Raw genomic sequence first — 8,719 nt, 5'->3', positions numbered from 1 at the left:
AAGGGAGCATCAAATTTAGTGACCAGAACTAAAGATTTTGTCAAGAGAACTGAGCTACCATGGGGTAGGGATGGGTCCTTGGCACTGGTGGAGGGAAGTGGGTTCTCTGGTGCTGAGTGTAGTGTTGGAGATACCCATGAACAGTGCTCACAGTACTGTAAACTCCAGAGCCCCAATTCAATTGGCTTAACAGTTTTTAAGTTATCTACATTTTCCTAGCCCAGCAGGTAGGGAGTTCGCCTTGCATGCGGCCAACCCGGGTTCGATTCCTGTCCCTCTCGGAGAGCCCAGAAAACTACCGAGAATATCTCACCTGCATGGCAGAGCCTGGAAAGCTCCCCATGGTGTATTCGATATGCCAAAACAGTCACAAGTCTCATAATGGAGACGTTACTGGTGCCCACTCGAGGAAATTGATGAGCAACGGGATGACAGTGACAGCAGATATATATTTCTTGCCCTATTCATTCTCAAGATGCAAGGACAGAACTTAATTACCAGAGAGGACTCGATCGCCCTTAGACTGACAGAAAGCACTAGAGGGATTTCCACAGCAAGCATTTGTTGAACAAACCCTTAGCAGAACGCTAACCATTGCTTTACTAGAAAAAGTAAAATGATACAGCATTTGAAAAAAAATTAATTTCTCATTGATTTACAATTTGTGAAATTTCTGGGGCTTAATTTTAATCATCCATATATACGTAGGTGTCACTGCTTTTTAAAAAGATTAATTTTTTAGAAGAGCTTTCAAACTCCAACTATGAATAACTTTGTGAGTCATGGTGTTTGAGTGAAATAAAATTTGCAAAATAAAATAAAATAAGATCTCTATAACATGTCCACTATAAAGAAATAAGGTAAGGGAACAAAAAATGGTCAAAGTAATTGAAACTGGGGGCTTTGTTTATAGAACTGAAATTACATGTGTTTGGGGGTGCCTACAAGAGGATCCTTGGGACATTGCAGGTGTCAGGTGGAACATCATTCTCAAGGGTTGGGTGAGGGAATTAAGCAGAAGAGATGTAGAGCTGGGCCTGTTGATATGGTGGAGATTGGATATGGAAGCTCTCTGCTAACACTCTTTAAATTAACATGAAATAGATAAACTCTACAAATACACAACTTAGTAACTATGAGGAGAGAAAAATAGAAACATTTTAACAAAATTTTAACAAAAAATATGAATAGATCTATAAAAATATGAGTGTGTTATATATTTTTTTAAATTTAAAGATATTTGTCACTGTCACTGTCATCCTGTTGCTCATCGATTTGTTCGAGCAGGCAGCAGTAACGTCTCTCATTGTGAGACTTATTGTTACTGTTTTTGGCATATCGAATACGTCAGGAAATAAAGGCTGGAGCTATAGTACAGCGGATAGGGAGTTTGCCTTGCACGTGGCCGACCCAGGTTTGATTTCCAGCATCCCATATGGTCCCCTGAGCACTAACGGAAGTAATTTCTGAGGGCACAGCCAGGAGTGATCCCTGTGCATCACTGGTGTGACCCAAAAAGCAAAACAAAACAAAATAAGGAATATAAGTTTTGTAAGATCCAGGACAAGGTTGTAAAAAGGATGAAACAGAGTCCAAGAGGAGAATTAGACAGAAACGGATTTTCTTAGAAAGTGCACTCCCCAGGTGGATCTCACAAGCCTCTAAAGATAAGGATTATCAGGGGCGGGACCACTAGTTCAGTGGGTAGGGCATTTGCTTTGCACATGGTCAACTCAAGTTCGATCCCCAAGAAAAACAAGAACTAATTCCTGAGTGCTGACCAAGATGTAAGCCCAGGTAATTGTAAGTTGTGACCTAAGATGCCAAAAACGAAAAATAAATAAAATTTTTTAAAAAATAGAAAGAAAAAGGAAAGGAAAGGAGCATCAGGCCAGCCTCTGTTTTAGGGAGGGTTTATATTGGTGTAAAGGAAGTCTGGTGGAGGGTTGGTTTCGAGCACCAGGGTCAGATAAGCAGTCTTTGGTTGTGGGTTCCAGGGACTCAGAGTTGAGAAATTCCTGGGGCTGCAGAGGAACTGCATATGCACGGTTCTAAGTGTCTTTCTCTGGGCCAAGCCAACAGCTTTATATTAGAAAACATATTCTACAGTGCTGAAGTATCTCCATTAACAAGTTAAAAATTATAGTAAGAAGTTCTGTGATGCCCACAAATCACCTGAATAGACATAGAACAATATAAATGATACATTAGTAAATCATTAAATATTATAAAATTCTATTTTTTTTAGAGCATCACACCTGGTGATGCTCAGGGGTTCCTCCTGCTCTGCCCTCGGGAATCACTCCTGTGGTGCTTGGGGGACCATATGGGATATTGAAGATTGAATCCTTGTCCACTGCTAGTGCTCCTTGAACATTTCTTGCAAAACTGCTTCATAGGCTTTTGCCAGTCAGTGAAGCTCTGGATCATTCCTTCAAGTCTGAGTGTTGATTGACCTGGATATAGCACAGCGGTAGGGCATTTGCCTTGCAAGCAGCCAACTCAGGTTTGATTCCTCTGTCCCTCTCGGAGAACCCAGCAAACTACCGAGACTATCCTGCCCACACAGCAGAGCCTGGCAAGCTACCCCTGGTGTATTCGATATGCCAAAAACAGTAACAAGTCTCACATGGAGACGTTACTGGTGCCTGTTCAAGCAAACTGATGAACAATGAACGGGAGGACAGTGCTACAGACAGTGCTACAGAGTATTTTTTATAAGTTTTTATTAGTGAATCACCATGAGGAACATTGGTGGAGGAGAATGGGTACAGAGTATTCTGGATGAGGCATTCATTTACTATATGGCATCATTCTCTTCTGTTTCCTAGAGTCTCATGTCATAGATCTGCTGATGGGCTTTCCTTTGTATGCAAATTCCTGTTTTGATCTTGTTGCTTTTAATAGTCTGCCTTTTTCTTTGACTTTTTCCATTCTGATTATAATGTGACTTTGAGTTTTTCTATTTGGGTGTATTTTCACTTTAACCCTTCTGATCTATTGAATCTCAGTGCCTGCACTCTTCAACTCTGAGAAATTCTTAGCTATGGTTTCTTTAACTAGTGCTTTTTTTCCCATCAAATATACATCCCTGTTCTTCGGGAATTCTGAGGATTCGTTTTTTTTTCCCCACTTGATTTTATTCCATAGCTTTCTGATGTGCTGTTTGTTTCCCTTGAAATTTTTTCCATCTTCTGTTGTTTTCTAGAGGTTTCCTGCATCTCAACTCAGAACCTTGTGATATTTTACTCAGTTGCTGTTATTCAGCTGTTCAGACCCTGGATTGCATTTTGTATATGAGCTATTATACTCTTTATTTCTGTTCTCTTGATTTTTTGTGTTTTGCTGACTACCTGTGCCATTGTTTCTCTGTGCTCATTAAACATCCTCTACAAGGAGTCACTAAAGTCACTCTTTGAAGTTTATGAGCTGGTTGATACTGTCAGAACATTTCATATTATTATTTTAGAGCTTAATGGCTTTCTAAAAATAATTCCTGATTGTGTTTCTGTGTTTCTGCTGTGCTGAGGGCTTGTATTTGTAGATAGCCCCCTAGAGCTTAAAAGGAGAGAAGTGAGCTTCTGGATAAAAAGGGCCCTAGAGTGTCATTCAGGAGATCAACTTCATCTGGAGGTCTTGGAAGAGCAAGCAGATGTTCAGGAGATTTGGAGGTGACCTGCTCAGAATAAGGAGAAGGGGGTTGGGCCTCAGCTTACCTTTTCATTCAAAAGCCTAACTCTTATTTCTTTAGCTTTGTAGAAAAGAGAATGTGCCTGAGGGGACCAGTTCATGAGGGGCTCATTTTGGAACCCTCCTTTCTAAAAAGTTCCTTGTTCAAGATCTCCTTTGGAAGCTTTTCTTGGAAATGGAGACAGTGGTGGTGGGATTAGTGTTGAAATATTGAAGGCCTGTAATAGATCATCATGGACAAATTTTTAAATCACGATGTTTAAATAAAGTGAGGAAATTTTCTTTTAAAATAAAACCTCTTTGAGGGGCTACAGAGCTAGTACAATAGGTTGGGCGTTTGATTTTTACGTGGCTGATCAGAGTTTGATCCCCAGAATTCCATATGGTCCACTGCTACGCCCACAGCTGTGACACCTGTGTAGCTGTAGCAAAATGCTGCTGTGCTGAAGGTCTGCAGATGAGAGGTTGAGGTGGGAGCTCCCCAGAGCGGGGCCTCAGGCAGTTCCCCTACAATCTGTGGTCATCACGTGACCTGATGACACCAGAAACTGCTGGAGCACAAGACGACCTTGGTTTTGCCTTAGCTTAACTATCTGTGCCTTTCTTCTGTGCATTTCTTATCTGTGCATTCGTATTGGAACAGTATGAGCGTTTCCTGATCAGGATGTTGCCAACACCACAGGCCGGCCAGATTTAGATGAATTAATATTTGGAGCCCCCTTTTCCTTTTGTTCAAGCACCTGTCTCAGAAGCATAATAGGATGCTGTAGACGCCTCATTGGGTTTCTTCTAAACAAGGCTGAGGATAAAAAGAGCTGTTCTTGGAAATCAAAGGAACAGATGAAATGAAAGTAAAAACAAAGGTGTTGCAGAAATCACAGCATAGTGAGACAAAAACATTTCCAGAAAGAAGAGTTGGCTAAGATTCCCCGCAGGGACACAATATTTTGTGGGAGAGCGATGGCGGACTTTGCCGCCACGTTGCTCCCCCCTGCAGTAAAAGATTACCTAGATCCACCCCCCTTTTTTTACAGGAACTAACGACAACATTGGGAATAGATGGGTAAACTATGAAGGGAAACGACGGTTGTTTTCAGAGCTCCCATTTATGGCTAGATTAGCTAGATGAAGAAAACCCTGTTGTTTATTTAAACCTTTTGCAATATATTATAACAAATTTCTGACGGGAGAAAGGGCTTTAAACACTTAATGCTAAACTGACACGGATGTGATCATTGGCGCGAAACAGACATTTCAAAGAACCTTAGCTTTACCCTAGCTTTACAGGAAAACCACAAGAGGTCACAGAAGCGATATGTGGAATTAGCTCATACTGTATTGTACTTCGTTAATATTTTTTCTGCTGAATTATAATCATCAAAGTAGTGTTCTAATGATGTATTGTAATCATCAAAGCAGTGATCTAATGGTGTAACCTGATGTTGTAACCCTCTGCTTATTGCTATTTCCTTGAAAAAACAAAATATATGCACAGCTTTGCAGAATAAAGTTGCAGCAGTTCACCAGCTTATAGTGTGGCTGTCTGTCATTTCCCCGCCGATTCCTGACTTCTCCTGATTCCTTCGACCCTGGTTCCCCGCGGTCGGTGGTCTCCACTGGGTGGTCCGCGGCAGTCCACTAAGCACCATTAGGAGTGATCCCCCAAGCACTTCTGGATGTGACCCGAAAGCCTCCCCCAAATTTTATTTTTTTCAAAATTTATTTATTTTTAATTAGTGAATCACCGTGAGGGTACAGTTACAGATTTATACACTTTTGTGCTCATGTTTCCCTCATACAAAGTTCGACAACCCATCCCTTTACCAGTGTCCATTCTCCACCACCAGTAAACCCAGCATCCCTCCCACCTCCCCAAACCCATCTCCCCCCACCCCACACTGCCACTGTGGCAGGGCATTCCCTTCTCTTCTCTCTCTCTAATTAGCTGTTGTGGTTTGCAATAAAGGTGTTGAGTGGCCACTGTGTTCAGTCTCTAGCCCTCATTCAGCCCGCAACACCCTTCCCCCGCATGGCCTCCAACCACAATATAGTTGGTGATTCCTTTTCTGAGTTGCCCTTTCCCCAGAATGTGAGGCCAGACTCCAAACCATGGAGTCAACCTCCTGGTACTTATTTCTACAATTCTTGGGTGTTAGTCTCCTACTCTGTTATTCTATATACCATAGATGAGTGCAATCTTTCTATGTCTGTCTCTCTCTTTCTGACTCATTTCACTCAGCATGAAACTTTCCATGCCGATCCACTTATATGCAAAATTCATGATCTCCTTTTTTCTAACAGCTGCATAGTATTCCATTGTATATATGTACCAAAGTTTCTTCAACCAGTCATCCATTCTAGGGCATTCAGGTTTTTTCCAGATTCTGGCTATTGTAAAAAGTGCTGTGATGAACATATAAGTGCAGATGCCATTTCGACTATACTTTTTTGCTTCTCTGGGATATATTCCCAGCAGTGGTATTGCTGGGTCAAATGGGAGCTCAATATCTAATTTTTTGAGAATCGTCCATATTGTTTTCCAAAAGGGCTGAACCAGTCGGCATTCCCACCAGCAGTGTAGAAGGGTCCCTTTCTCCCCACAGCCTCTCCAACAGAGACTGCTTTTGTTCTTTTGGATGTGTGCCAGTCTCTGTGGTATGAGGTGGTATCTCATGGTTGTTTTGATCTGCATCTCCCTGATGATTAGTGATGTAGAGCACTTTTTCATGTGCCTTTTGGCCATTCGTATCTCTTCCTTGGTAAAGTTTCTGTTCATTTCTTCGCCCCATTTTCTGATGGAGTTGGATGCTTTCTTCTTGTAGAGTTCAACCAGTGCTTTATATACCATTGATATCAACCCCTTATCTGATGGATATTGTGTAAATATCCTTTCCCATTCTGTAGATAGTCTTTGTATTCTGGTCACTGTATCTTTTGCGGTGCAGAAGCTTTTTAGTTTAATGTAGTCCCATTTGTTGATCTCTGTTTCTACTAATATGCTTAGTTCCATGTCATCGTTGAAGATACCTTTATCTTCAATATCGTGGAGGGTTTTGCCGACCTTGTCTTTAATGTACCTTATGGTTTGTGGTCTGATGTTGAGGTCTTTAATCCATTTTGATCTGACTTTTGTGCATGGTGTCAGGTCGAGGTCTAAGCCCATTCTTTTGCATGTGGTTGTCCAGTTGTGCCAGCACCATTTGTTAAAGAGGCTTTCCTTGCTCCACTTCACATCTCTTGCTCCCTTATCAATGATTAGATGATCATACATTTGGGGTTGCATGTAGGGATATTCCACCCTGTTCCATTGGTCTGCGGGTCTGCCTTTGTTCCAGTACCATGCTGTTTTAATTGTTACTGCTTTGTAGTAAAGTTGCCTCCCCAAAATTTTAAAATAAATAATAAAAAATAAAAACAACCAGCCAAACCAAACCAACATGTGACCTTGCAGGCAAGACTCCTACTTGGAGTGCTTCACTTTGCCATCTGGTGGCTTTTTCCCAGTACAGCTCTTTCTCCAAACATCAAATCTCTTAATTCATGGTGACTCAGTATTTTTTTTAAAGCTAAGATGGTAAATAAAGCACTAGAGAGTATCAATAATAATAATAATAGTAATCACTGTCACTGTCATCCCGTTGTTCATCGATTTGTTCAAGCGGGCACCAGTAACATCTGTCATTGAGAGACTTTTTGTTACTGTTTTTGGCATATCCAATACAAGTCTGGGTAGCTTGCCAGGCTCTGTCGTGCAGGCTCCATACTCTCAGTAACTTGCTGGGCTCTCTGAGAGGGGCGGAGGAATCCAACACGGGTCTGCCGCATGAAAGGCGAACGCCCAACCGCTGTGCTATAACTCCAGCCCAATAATAAGAATAAGAATAAGAATAATAATAAGCTCCTAGAAGCAATAGATTTGTATATTAAAGTAGCAGGTTATAAAATCAATACACAGAGTTTTCTATATACAAATAATAAAACAGAAGAATGATATTTTAAAAACAATTCTGTTTCACAACTGTGCCTCAAAAAATCAAGTACCTCAGAATAAACTTAACTAAAGAGTGAATGGTGTATACAAGAAACTTACAAAACACTACTTCAAGAAATTTTTTAAATGGACATGAGGAAATGGAGACACATATCTGCTTATGGATTGGGAGGATTAGCATCACCAAAATGTCAATACTCCCCAGAGCATTGTACAGATTCAGTGAAGTCCCTATTAGGATACCCATGACCTTTCTCAAAGAAAACACTCCTGAAATTCACATGACAGAATAAACCCGAGACACACAAAAGAATCTCTGAACTGAGCAGCTTGCTTCAGAGATGCCTCCGGACTTTAAGCCACGCCCACTTCACTGGGGTGCCTCAGAGGGGAGCAGGCGTTGGCTCCCAAAGAACCCTGGGAGCCGCCAACTTCCAGAACCCAATGAGAAGTGCAGGTATGCGGGTTCAGTGACAGCAAACTCCAGGCCTCAGGGGATAGGGGATGAGCTGGTTCTTCGCAAGCCCCCGTCCCCATGGGACCCTGGAGGTCACACCCACAAACTGCCTCCAGCTGCTCTTTAAGCTCCTTATTGACCTTATCCAGAGACACACAAAAGCTGCTCCGAACTGAGAAGTTCACTGCGGAGATTTCTCCAGATTCTAATTTTCTAAAACTTTAGAATTTCAGGAGCACTCGACTACTCTTGTGGCAACATCTTATACTATTCATAACACTGTCACCCCATTACTCATCGATTAGCTCCAGTGGGCACCAGTAACGTCTCCATTGTGAGACTTGTTGTTACTGCTTTTAGCGTATCGAATACCCATGGGGGGCTTACTAGGCTCTGCCATGCCGGGGAGATATTCTCAATAGCAAGCAATACAAAAAAGAGTATGGGAGAGATTGTCTGCCATAGAGGCAGGGAAAGGAGTGGGATGGCGGTGGGTGATACTGGGGACCTTGGTGGTGGAAGATGCGCACTGATGGAGGGATGGGTGTTTGATCATTATATGACTGAAACTCAAACATGAA

This window comes from Sorex araneus, chromosome 2 (assembly GCF_027595985.1).
Source record: "Sorex araneus isolate mSorAra2 chromosome 2, mSorAra2.pri, whole genome shotgun sequence".
Lineage (NCBI taxonomy): Eukaryota > Metazoa > Chordata > Mammalia > Eulipotyphla > Soricidae > Sorex > Sorex araneus.
This window is presented reverse-complemented; position numbering follows the sequence as displayed.